The sequence below is a fragment of the Hordeum vulgare genome, chromosome 7H (genome assembly GCF_904849725.1).
Source record: "Hordeum vulgare subsp. vulgare chromosome 7H, MorexV3_pseudomolecules_assembly, whole genome shotgun sequence".
Taxonomy (NCBI): Eukaryota; Viridiplantae; Streptophyta; class Magnoliopsida; order Poales; family Poaceae; genus Hordeum; species Hordeum vulgare.
Window position 1 is genome coordinate 330,348,956 of NC_058524.1, and position 13,587 is coordinate 330,362,542.

A 13,587-nucleotide genomic window follows, 5' to 3' on the forward strand; every position below is an offset into this window, starting at 1 on the left:
GCGAGGACCACGGACCCAGTCCCAGACGCAACCCTGGAAGCCACCCCGGCATTGCCGGAAGGGCTAGCAGTAATGGAGACCGAGGTGCGTCAACCATCAGACACGGCCGGTGGGACCCCGCCATCACCATCATCCTCCTCACCAAAGGAGCTCTTCTCAGACGAGCCCCCATCCCCATCCCGACCGTCATCACCAAGCATAGTGGCATCACGGATTGGGTCGTCTAGGTCGGTCGCGGCCGGGGACTCGAGCTCAAAGGTGAGGCGCCAAAGTAGAAGATCAGGGACATGCCATGAATCTCTGCCGGGGTAGGGCAAAGGATCTCAATGAGGGCGGGGCCGTCATCCTCGAAGGAGGCCAAATCCGCGGTGACCAGCTTGCCCATCGGCTCGGATATTGCCTTGAGGATGTGCGTAAGCTTGCCTCCCTGCGGTGCGAACGGACCACCCCTAGGTAGGCCGTAGACAAGAACCCACACCCTCTCTAGAGGCAGAACAAGATTAGGCTCCGCCGTCGCAGCATGGACGGAGATCAAGAACTTGTTGGTGGTGCAGCGGATGAAGTCATGGGAGCACGCCCAGAGCAGCTCGGCCGAGGTGAAGGGGACCGAGAATACTAGGGGAGCCGTCTCAGTCACCTCCCACGTGAACTCGGAATCACGGAAGTCAGCAATGTACGCGGCGAGTTCGGCCTGAATGAGGTCAGCCGAGATCACCAACCCAGGCGGCAGAACTTGTTCGGGGGCCAGGGTGACCGAAGCCAAGTGTGGACGCGGCACCTCCTCCTCGATCTCCGCATCCACAAAGTAGAAGCTCCCCCGCTCGGTCCCATACCCAAGGTAGGCAAGGGTCGTGAGGCACCACAGAGGGGCTTCACACTTTGAGCGGAAGTGGCCCGCGCACCCACAATTGATGCACATCGTGTCTTCGTGGGAACGCTGGCGATTGGCCCGCGCGGGGGGCTCCATAGCCACTTGCTAAGGAACCCCCGCCGGAGCCGGACAGCCAACCACTCCAGGAGTCGCTCCAGGCGCCTTCTTCTTCCTAGGATTCTTCTTGTTCTGGGCCAGAGCCGGCATCGCCGACTGCTCAGCAGACCGATGACCCGGTGAACACCGCCCGGGACACCAGTCATCCCGGCGCCAATCCGCACCATCTTCCCTAGATGAGCGCCAATCAGGCCGACGGCCAGCCTCGTGGGCCGGCCTTCGGTGCTCCTCACGAAGCGGACCAATAGAATCCCGATGATCCTCGTGGGAAGAGCCGCCCGGTCCCCGGCGCCAGTCCGGCTCCGAGGGCCGCGTGGCCGTCGCCCGAGAGTCCGGCTCCCGAGGGGTCTGGCTGTCTCCGACCCGAGCGATCGTAGGAGCATGGGCCACCAACTCTGCCCGGAGCGTGTCCTCTCTGTCCACATCCTCGCGCCGCAGGTGGGCAGCCTCCCGACGGTGAACATCCCCTGGCGAGCTCGAAAGCGGCAGGCAGGATTCTCTAGAAGGATCACGGGGAGGCGGAGGTGCCGGAGTAGAACTCCGGGGACCTCTACGCCCGGTCAGCCCCACTCCGGCCAGAATGTGAGGAGGCAACGACGGTCACCCTATCCGGGGCGGGCATAGGCACATCGTGCCCGGGCCGAGTCAAGGAGCTCGGCGGCAGCGGGCACTTCGGCCGCTCCTGACCGTCACCGGCCGTCTGAGTCATAAAGACCTCGTAGCACGAGGACCGCGGCTCGGGAACACCGGGGCACGGGAGCGCACGAGGAGTGAGCCGGTGCGCGGAAGCAGTGGTGCCAGATGGCGTCGGCACAGGGAGGAAAGGAGACGCGCGCACGGCGCACGCAAAAAGAGTTAAGGGAGCAGGCGGCGGTGCAGGCTGAGCTAGGCAGGCAGTTGGCGACGAGAGGAGGGAGCGGGGTAGGGTGGCCGAAACCCTACCCCAGCGCGTAACCTCACCGTGAGTGGCCGGCCACCCTGGTCGTGGGCTTCGGCTGCCCCGCTGGACCCAGGGCGAGCGGGCCGGATCGGCTGGGGCCAGCGTCCAGCACCGGTTGGCCCAATCAAGAGTCTCACCAGTGCGTCGCGAAGCCTCAGCCACAACATGGGCCGAAAGCCCACCCGGCCCACCCGCGCGACAGCCCCGACCACGGCATTGGCATTGCCGGCGCTAGGGCACGGGGCCCCGACGACGTTCAGGCCACCGCCGGCACTTGGAACAGGCGCCACCATGGGGGATAGCCCGGGCGGCGCATCGAACCACGCCAGGGCAGAGGAAGAATGGGGCATGCCGGCCAGGAGGGGCTCGCCGGCCAGATAGGGTGGCCACCGCAGGGCCGCCAGAGCCGACCTAGAGACCACCGACTGCGCCCGCGGCCGGTGTCGGACGGGCCGCCGCTAGGAAAGCCCCCAGCTGCTGCGGCACGAGGGAGACCGAGAGCTCCACCGGGTCTGAATCATCTTGTTCCTCTGCTCAGTCTGCCCATGATTTCTGCGAGCGCCGAAAGCAAAAGGAAGGGCCGCGGCGCATGTGGGATGCCGCCACCGGCGTGGGGGCTCTCCCCGGCACCGAGAGGGAAACCAACATCAAGTAACCCGTCGGGGCACTCATCGAGCAGATAGCTCCAATCTCAATCCTTCAAAGCGCCACTTCAAGAATACTACCTCAAAGGGAAAGGAGGCCAACATTGACTACAACACAATGCCTCCTAAAGAGTTTATGCGGCACCGTGAGAGCAATCCTTATATCTTGGAGAGAGTTCAGCTCAAAGGCTGTGAGTTGTTCTGGACAAAACAGCAAGCCCTGATATATGAAGATGTGATCTTGTCATTCAAGAAGATCTATGTCCCTGTGCAATGGATTGATCTGCATCATCTCTAGAGGTATCCTGATTATTTTGTAGAGGCTCTCTCTTTGATTAAGAAACTTGGTATTGAGGGCATCATCACCTTCCATCATGACTTCGATCCAGATATTGTGGCCCAATTCTATGTCACTGTCCACTTTCATAGTGATGAGGATCGTACTCTGACTTGGCTGACAAATGGCGAGAGGATGTATGGAACTTGGGGAGAGTTCATGAAGCTTCTGAATGTGCATGATGAGAGGCCACGGACTGCTGCTGGCTTGCGCCCTCATGCCCGACCTGGTGCCACCCCCAGGACAAGCTGGAACAATTCTATGTGAGGAAGAATGCGCTTACCCCGCTCTTGGATATGATGCACCGGATCTTCCGCAAGATGTTGTTTCCTCGTGTTGGCAACAAAGACGATGTTCATTCCTACTTGGTGGACATGCTTCTGATGTGTGAGTAGGGAAGGACAAAAAACACTGGGCCACTCGACATATCTGATGTGATGTTCAATGAGCTTAAGAGTTCGATCTCTCACCGTAAGGTCCGCATCTATGGCCCTTACTTGTGCTTTTTCATCAAGAAAAAGTGGATAGAGTCCTTTTGGCTAGTGAGCATTCCTACTGGCTCTAGGTGTGTCGGCCATCACCCTATCAAGTTGCGCCATAAGGAGAAGTGGGAAAACACCTCAACTTTGAGTTCTGCTCAACGTGACAGGGAGACTGCTGCTGCTGAGTGAGGCCCTGCCTCGCATACCCGCTCCTCTGTTGTCCCATCTTGGGATGTGAAGCTGAAGGACCAGAAGAAGACCCTCTTCTGCGTGCAGGCCAAGGGACAATATCAGACTCGTTTGGCCCAAAAGGAGAACCGTCAGAGGCACAAGCGTGTCTTGAGGTCGCTTGACGTGCACATTTTGATCGGTTGTGAGGACATCATCACTCCAGAGGCTGACTGGATGTAGGCACGAGACTATGAGTGGTCTACCAGCACGCTCCTTCTTAGCGTCGGCCCCAGCCCACTGGTAGTCTCGTGCCTGCATCTCGTCAGCCTACGGAGGGATCTTGGAGTGACGATGATACAGTCTCGGTCGTAGGTCTCTAGGTCGGCTCCAGCCGCCCGGCGACAGCCACCCTCTCTGGTCGGCGAGCCCCTTGTGGCTAGCGTGCTGGTTCTTCCTCTGCCGTGGCGCGGTTCGGTGCGCCGCCCGGGCTATCCCCCGCGGTGGAGCCCGTTCCAAGTGCCAGCGGTAGCCTGAACGTCGCCCGGGCGACGTGCCCTCGCGCGCCATCCGCGCCGGTGCCGTGGTCGGGGCCTGCTCGCGCGGCGCGGCTGCGGGGGTTGTGCCCTAGCACCCCGGGGCGGTCCGTCTGCAGCTGGGCCGGCTGCCGCGCGGGTGGGCGGGGTGCGTGGGGTGGGGGCTTTCGGCCCATATCGTGGCTGAGGGTTCACGGCGCGCTGGTGAGACACTGGATTGGGCCAACTGGTGCTGGACGCTGGGCCTAGCCTATCCGGTGCGCTGGCTCTGGGTCCAGCGGGGCAGCCCAAGCCCACGACGAGGGTGGTCGGCCACTCGTGGTGAGGTCGCGCGCTGGGGTTGGGTTTCGGCCACCCTACCCCACTCCCTCCTCGCGCTGCCAACTGCCTCCCTCGCTCAGCCCACGACGCCGCCTGCTCCCGCCGCTCTTCTCTGGTGCGTGGTGCGCGCGTCTCCTTTCCTCCCCGTGCCGACGCTATCTCGCACCACTGCTCCCGCGCACCAGCTCCCTCCTCCTGCGCTACCGTGCCCCGGTGTTCCCAAGCCGGGGCCCTCGTACCACGAGGTCTTGATGACTCGGACGGACGGTGAGCTCGGTGCCCCGGCCCGGGCATGGTGTGTCTGCGCCCGCCTCGGAGGGGGTGTCCGCCGTTGCCTCCTCATGTTCTGGGCGGGGTGGGGCTGACCGGCCGAAGAGGTCCCTTGAGTTCTACTCCGGCACCTCCATGCGCCGCCCTCCTCCTTCCCGTGATCTGGCCAGAGAATCCTGCCTGCCGCTTCCGGGCTCGCAAGGGGATGTTCGCCGTCGGGAGGCTGCCCGCCTATGGCGCAAGGATGTGGACAGAGTGGACGCGTACCGGGCAAAGTTGGTGGCTCACCCTCCTACGGCCGCTCGGGTCCGGGACGGCCAGACCCCTCGAGTGTGAAGCCTCTCCGCGGTGCCCCACGACCCTTGCCTACCTTGGGTACGGGACCGAGCTGGGAAGCTTCTACTTTGTGGATGCGGAGAACAAGAAGGAGGTGCCGCGGCCACACCTGGCTTCGGTCACCCTAGCCCCCGAGCAGGTCCTGCCGCGTGGGTTGGTAATCTCGGCTGACCTCATTCAAGTCGAGCTCGCCGCGTACATTGGTGACTTCCGTGATTCCGAGTTCACGTGGGAGGTGACTGAGACGGCTCCCCTAATATTCTTGGTCCCCTTCCCTTCAGCCAAGCTGCTCCGGGTGTGCTCCCATGACTTTATCCGCTTCCCCACCAACAAGTTCTTGATCTCCGTCCATGCTGTGACAGCGGAGCCTGAGCTTGTTCTGCCTCTAGAGAAGGTGTGGGTTCTTGTCTACGGCCTACCTACGGGTGGCCCGGGGGCACCGCAGGGAGGCAAACTTACGCACATCCTCAAGGAGATATCCGAGCCGGTGGTCAAGCTGGTCACCGCGGATTTGGCCTCCTTCGAGGATGATGGCCCCGCCTGCATTGAGATCCTCTTCCCTGCCTCGACAGAGATTGATGGTCTGTCCATGATATTCTACTTTGGCTCCAGGGGGCGGCATCTCACCTTTGAGCTCGAGTCCCCGGCCACGGCCGACCTGCATGGCACGATCCCTGATGCCATTCTGCTTGGTGATGACGGGCGGGATGGGGATGGGGCTCGTTTGAGGAGAACTCCTTCGGTGAGGAGGATGATGGTGATGGCGGGGTCCGGCCAGCCGCGTCGGATGGCCGACGTACCCCGGTCTCCACTGCTGCTGGCCCTTCAGGCAATGCTAGGGTGGATTCTCGGGTGGCGTTTGGGACTGGGTCTGTGGTCCTCGTCGGGTCTTCTCCTGTCGTCACTAGCTTGGTGGTCCTGGACGGTGTGGAGGTCCTGGGCGGCTCTTCCCCTGTCTCTACAACGGCTGTTGTCGTGGACTTCACGGAGGCGAACGTGCTGAGTGTGGGGATGGAGGTGTGTCCTTCGTCATCGCCGCGCTCGCTAGCGGTGGTCTGTTATTCTCGCTCGCTGGGGTCCCCTTCCCCAGCCTTGGGATCCCAGGATCAGGCGCCGTCGCCGCCCCTGGACTTTTTCCTGCCGGCTGTGACCCCTGAGGCTGCTGGCTCCAAGGCTCGGGGGGAGGCCTCTCTGGTGGTATCTGTGCGTCAGAGTGCGAGGCTCAGCCAATCGCACATCCTCTTGGATGGTCGGGTCCCTACGATCCAGGAGAAGGCCACCCTGCGCTCGGCTGCCCGCGACCTGTCCCCAGGTAACTCCACCCTCCCTGACACTCCCTCCCGATTGGCATCTCCGTTTTCTATTCTTCGTTGTGAGTCGTTGTCTCATCTGGCAAAAGTGGCTTCCGATAGTGGCATTGTGTTCCGGGGTGAGAAGGGTCCCATCCTGGAGCAGATTTCCGCTATTTGCACCAAGGAGACCACTGGCGGAAGCCCGTGCCAATGCTGCGCTTGGTGAACCCACCTCCCAGGAGACCACTGACCCTGGTCATAGAGAGACCAGGGGTGGTACGGCCCCCTCGTTGACGACTGTGGCTGGCACTTCCCTGTTGGTTTCCTCCATGCTGAAGCGCTATGCGGACGCCCCCCATCCCCACATGTCTCAATCCCATGGAGCACCGTCTAGAGGTGCGTGGGTCTAGCTCCCGGTGAGCCTGCCTCGGACCGGGGGCCATGGTTGCCCCCTCTGCACGGGGGCGGTGTGGCCGCCCGTCTAAGGTTATCCCCCGTCCCGCGATTAACGGGCGGGCTAGTTCGGCCCCGCTTGCGGGGCCTAGGACTCCAGGTGAAGTTATTAAATGAAGCTCCTATTTTGGAACATCAGGGGCTTCGGACTCACTGGCTGGCGGCGGTAGCTCATCGAATATATGTGCCAGGAAGAGATTGACATAGTGGGTTTGCACGAGACGATTCACCAAGATTTTAGCATGCTCGAGCTCCAGAGGCTTTCCCGTCACTAGTTTGCGTGGAAGTGGCTGCCTACTGCGGGTCATTCTGGGGGCATCTTGATCGGTGTTAGGGAGGATACATTCTCGGTGGAGGACATGGACCTTGAGGCATTCTTCTTGAGGATGTCGGTCACTGACCGACGAGTTCACCTCAGTTGGGAGGTGATTATCATTTATTGTCCGGCGGACCATGGCCGATCTGCTGACTTCCTCGTCGAGTTGAAAAACAAGCTGGAGAGGTGCACCACTCCGGTGGTGGTGGCTGGCGACTTTAACCTCATTAGGTGGGCCTTTGATAAAAGATCTCGTAATGTGGATCGGCCCCGAATGTGTCTCTTCAATGACTGCATTGCGGACCTCGTGCTCTGTAAAATAGCCCATGTTGGGGCTAGGTTCACGTGGTCGAATAAACAGGAGGATCCCATCCAGAGTGTCTTGGATCGGGTCTTTGTCTCGGCTCAATGGGAAGTGATGTTCCCTCTTTGTTGCCTTAAGGCGGTCACACGGATTGGCTCTGGCCATACGCCCTTGATTTTCTCGTCGGGGGAAGGTCCCCCCCCCTAGATCCCGACTCTTCCTCTTTGTAACGTTCTGTCTAGAGCAACCTGGTTTCTGTGAGCTGGTTCGCAACCGCTGGCTTCTTGCGGTCTCGGCCCGCCTCATGTCTTCTGTGCGGTGGATATATGGCACCACTGTGTTAAGTTGGCTCGACAGCCCATGAAGGTCTAGGGGCGCTGACCTACGGGCCCGTAAAGGGGTCTTGCTCGACCAGATTAAGGTTCTAGATGACCTGGCAGACACGTCGGGTCTGTCCCCGGATGACTCGATCGGGAGATACTCCCTCGAGACCTCGCTCATGGACATCTTCAGGAACGAGGAGCTGTTCTGGTAGCGTCGAGGAGGGCAGAACTGGCTCCTGAAGGGTGATTCGAACACCGCCTAATTTCAGGCCATCGCTAGCCGCCATAGGCGGAAATGTTCCATTCCTTTCCTCTGGGATGGGGATATTCTCTTGGAAAGCCCAAGGACATCTCATCCCATATATACTCCTTCTATAAGGAGATGTTCTCCGCTGAGCCGCGTGGATGCTACTCCCTTTGTGAGGACTTCTGACCGCTTGGTCATCAGGTATCCGACGTGGAGAATGTGAAGCTTACTCTCCCTTTCTCCTCCGAGGAGGTCGATCACGCGATTGCCTCTATGAAGGCCTGCTCGGCCCCGGGGCCGGATGGTCTCTCGGTAGTTTTCTTCCAGAGATTCTGGGAGATCTTGCGCCCAGTCATCATGCCCATGTTTCATGAGTTCTATATTGGCACCCTAGTCATGGGAAGGATCAGCTTTGGCGTCATTGCTCTTATCCCTAAAGTAGTTGGGGCTTCGGATATCAGGCAATTCCGTCCCATCACGGTGATCAACGTGTTGGCACAAATCTTCGCAAAGGTTTGCGCCACTCGTGTGTCCCGTGTGCTCGAATGGATTGCCCACCCCCTTTAGTCTGCGTTCCTGAAGGGCAGGCGGATTCATGATGGGATTCTTGCCCTCCACGAGATTGTCCATGAGGTGGCGTCCAAGGGGCTTAAGGGGGTCTTCCTCAAATTTGACAACCAGAAGGCGTATGACCGTCTTGACTGGTCCTTTTTGAGGTTGCTTATGCAACGACGCAGATTTGACGAGAGGTGGTGTTCCTGGATCATGCAACTAGTTAGACCTGGTAACACGGCGGTCAACATCAACGGCGAAGTGGGACGCCCTAGCACCATCACCTGGTAACCTTTGTCCAGGCTTCCAGAGGGCTAAAGCAAGGGGATCCTATATCCCCTTGCTTTTCAACATCGCTGTCGACGCCCTAGCAGGCATCCTGGATAAGGCCAAGCATCCGGCCATATCCACGGGGTGGTTGGTAACCTCATCTCGGGCGGTTGTGTCTCCCACCTCCAATATGCGGACGACACCATGATCATGGTCTCAGGCTCTGACTCGGACATTGCTAATCTTAAGTTCCTTTTGCTCTGCCTTGAGGAAATGTCTGGACGTAAGATTAACTTTGATAAGAGTGAGGTTGTGGTCCTGGGATTCTCCGAGGCTGAGCAACACCGGATTGTGGACAACCTTAATTGCAAGCTGGCTTCCCTTCCCATTTCGTATTTGGGGATGCCCCTGGCTGAGTCCAGGGTCTTGGTTAGTCAGTTTGATCCTCTTGTGGGACGAGTAGAATCCCGCGCGGAGCCCTGGTGCAGGAGGTTCACGTCTAAGGGCAGTAAGACGATCCTCATTAGCTCTAACCTTGCGAGCGTCCCCATGTATATAATGGGGATGTATAGCTTGGCCGAAGGTGTGCATAGCGCCTTTGACAAGGAGCTGGCTAGGTTCTTCTGGCAGGCAGAGGATAGTCGACCCAAATATCACATGGTGAAGCGTGCCAATATCTTGCTGCTGAAGGACCGAGGGGGCTTGGGCATGCCTGCGTCTCGCTACATGAACATCTCCCTCATACTTCTGTGGGTGTGACGGATCCTGCAGGGAGATGGGGGTTTGTGGCTTCAACTGATTGAGTCCATGTACTTGCGAGGTAGACCTATCTTGGCTTGGTCGCACTCGTCTGGGTCGCAGTTTTGGAAATCTATCCAGGGCATCAAGACCGATATTAGGTTGGGTCTGCGGCTCTCGGTGGGTAATGGGTGTGGGACCCAGTTTTGGTTGGACCCCTGGCTTGATGTTGAACCTCTGCGAATGCGGTTTTCGAGGCTCTTTGCTATCTGCGACGACCCAATTGTCCTTGTCTCTGCGGCAGCTTTTGAGGACGGTTGGCATTTTGCGTTCCGCCGCTCCCTCGGTCCAGCCGACGCCCAGGATTGGAAGGTCTTGAGGGCAGTGGTTCCTCTCCCGGCCTCATCGGCCAATGACAGTGCTTCTTCGAGTCTTTCTCCCTCGGGAGAATTATCCGTTAGTTCGACTTATCTGGCACTCTGCTGGGTGCCGGTCCTTCCGTGGTTATCCCCACTTTGGAAGGCACCGTAACCCCTGAAGATCAAGATTTCCGTTTGGCAGCTTCTCCGCGACTGTCTACCTTCGGGGACCGAGGTGCTGAAACGCCATGGTCCAGGTAACGGCACCTTCCCCGTGTGCCACCTCCCGGAGGCCGGAACTCACATTCTATTCTCCTGCGTTGCGGCAGAAGCTGTCTGGTGCTTTGTGCGTGAGGCTCTGGGACCGGAGTGGGAGGCTCATGACCTTGCAGACTTTCTGCAAGTAAGGGCCATCCAGCTTGGCCGAAAGCGCCGACTGTTCTGGCTGGTCTTCGCAACTATGATGTTGACCCTTTGTACTACTCGCAACAAAATGGTGATTGAGCGCATGTTTCAGCGGCGTGCATCTGACTCGTTCTTCAAATTAATTGCCTTCTTGCCGCACTGGCATCCGCCCGCTAGGACCCGAGACCGTGACCAGCTTCAGCGCTATCTGGACGCGTTGCTGACGTCCGCCCGGCAACTCTTCGTCTGTTGGCCTGCTCCTTAGCTAGCCCCTATGGTGGCTTTGTCTGTCTCTTTTTCTTTTCTCCTGGACGTGGTTGTGCTGTGGGCCCAGCAATTTTATGTTTTTCAACTATGTTGGAACGTGGTTGTATGGATGCCGGATTATTTGCTTTATATATAAAGCGGGGCGAAAGCCTATTTCGAGAGATTGGAGCTTTCTGAACCTTCTGGGATGTCAGGATTGTGATACCTCGTTGATTGGGTGTCACGGACCGGGTTACAACGAGGGGAACCACCACCTGTGACACACAACACAAACACGCAGAAAAGGCCACAAAAAGAGTCAAGGCAAGGTTCAGAACACAAAAGAATAAGCACAAGACTCCAAAGAAAAACAGCCATAGATGGCAAAGCGGTAGCACCGCTTGCCCCTAGCGGTAGTACCGCTAGCCCCAATGGTAGTACCACCCGGGTGGAGCGGTAGTACCGTGAGGGGCTGGATGTCTAGATAGGATCCGAATCGAAACCACATCCATATAAAATTTGACAAGAACCAGCAGATTGTTAACACATGTAGAGATCTAGGGCATGTCAGATTGATACAGGAGAGAATATTGGACCTAAAATCTCCTGAGATTTCTCCTCCATTCCAACCAAAGACTAAGCATACATCAAAGCAATGAATCTAGTACACCAAGCTCCTAAACCCAAGCAATAAAACCAACCAAGAGAGGAAGGAGAGGAGCTTTACTAGAATCCATAGCACCCGAAGGAGGAAGGAGGATGGGGAGCAATCCCTCCAACTACAAAGGGAAGAGAAGCTCCGCAGAGGAGAACAAGATCTGAGGATTTCGGGGTAGACATAGAGCACCACGAAGAAGAAGCAGATGGGGCAGAAAAAACGGCTCCCTCCCTTTATATACCCGCTAGGTCATGCGCAGGGCGGTAGTACCGCTCGGGCCAGAGCGGTAGTAACAAATGCTTGGGTTCATAACCAATGCTCATCGTTGAAGCACAAGTGCCATCAAGAATGGCCGATGTGAAAGACTTGTTCGCTTTATGCATAATTGGGGGAGGGAAAGTTCATTAAGAGAACAACACTCCCCCTATGTCTATGCCTACACCTAGAACTAGATATAATGCGGAATGAGGTGGAGTGTGCCTAGTTTCAATCCACATTACTTTAATCAATGATATTTAGCTCATGCCTTAACTCCCGGAACCTTGCTTCATCTAGGAGCTTAGTGAAAATATCTGCAAGTTGCTCTTCAGTGTTGATGAAGTGAACCTCAGTATCACCACGCTTGATATGCTCACGAATGAAGTGATGACAAATATCAATGTGCTTGGTCTTGCTATGTTCCACCGGATTGAGGGAAATCTTGATAGCACTTTGATTGTTACATAAAAGAGGCACTTTGTCACAAGTGACACCGTAATCGTTTAAAGTTTACCTCATCCATAGAAACTGTGCACACAACTCACAGCTGCAACATACTCACCTTTGGTGGAAGACAATGAGACACAGTTCTGCTTCTCTGAAGACCAACTTACCAGTGAACGACCAAGGAATTGACATCCTCCAGAAGTTGACTGCCTCTCCACACAGTCTCCCGCCCAATCTGAGTTAGAATAACCCACTAGGTTGAAGTTTGCTGCTTTGGGATACCATAGGCCAAAGTTCGGGGTATGGCCAAATATCGGAAGATTCGTTTGACAGCCATATAATGGCTTTCCTTTCGTGCATTTTGAAACCGTGCACAAATCCCTACACACAACATGATATCCGGTCTAGATGCACAAAGATAAAGTAGGGATCCAATCATGGAGCGATATACCTTTTGATCTACTGGTTTACCATTGGGATCACTTTCAAGTTTGCATCTGGCTGGCATGGGAACCTTGACCGGTTTGACGTCCTCTAGCTCAAACCTCTTGAGCCTGTCTTGGGTGTACTTGGCTTGTTTGATGAAGGTCCCTTCTACACCTTGTTTAATCTCGAACCCGAGGAAGAACTTCAACTCACCCATCATTGACATCTCAAATTTCTCGGTCATTAGTGCAGCAAATTCTTCATTGAAAGATTCGTTAGGGGAACCAAAAATGATATCACCAACATATAGCTGGCATATGAATAAATCCCCTTTGACCTTCTTGGTAAAAAGAGTGGGATCAATCTTCCCAATTTCAAACCCACTATCTTGTAAAAACTCAGTAAGGTACTCATACCACGCACGTGGGGCTTGTTTAAGGCCATAGAGTGCCTTATTAAGTTTGTATACATGATTGGGGAGCTTGGGATGTTCGAATCCCGGGGGTAGTTTGACATAAACCAACTCATTTAATGGACCATTAAGAAAAGCACTCTTCACATCCATTCGTTGTAATTTGAAATCATGATGAGATGCAAATGCAAGGAGCATGCGAATAGATTCTAGACGAACAACAGGGGCAAAGGTTTCACGGTAGTCGATACCCTCGAATTGGGAGTAGCCTTGAGACATCAATCTTGCCTTGTTTCGAACCACAATACCATTGGCATCTTGCTTGTGTTTGAAGATCCATTTGGTCCCGATGATATTATTTTCCTCCTTTGGTCTTGGCACTAATTTCCAAACTTGATTACGCTCGAATTTGTTGAATTCTTCATGCATGGCCATAAGCCAATCCTCATCATTGAGCGCTTCCTGTACCTGTTGAGGTTCACAATATGAAACAAACGCGTGATGCTCACAATAATTTGAAATTTGTTGACGAGTGGACACTCCCCTTTTCATACTTCCAAGCACGTTCCTGATAAGATGTGACTTGACTCTGAGCTTGGATGCAATCTTGGGCACGCGATGCTCCAAGAGTTTTGTCCTTGATAACTGGGGAGCGTCAACTTGATCACGTTGCTTGGCCTTGAGTTTTGATCCTTCCTTGGCACCGTGACCCCTCTTAGGTGTTGTAGAAGGAAATTGAGAAGCAGCATCCTGATCAACTTGATTTTTGTATTGAGCAGGCTCACTGGTTTGTTCTTGATCTTGTAGCTGCTCTTGATCTTGATCTTGTGCCTGCACTTGATCTTGGTCTTGTAGCTTC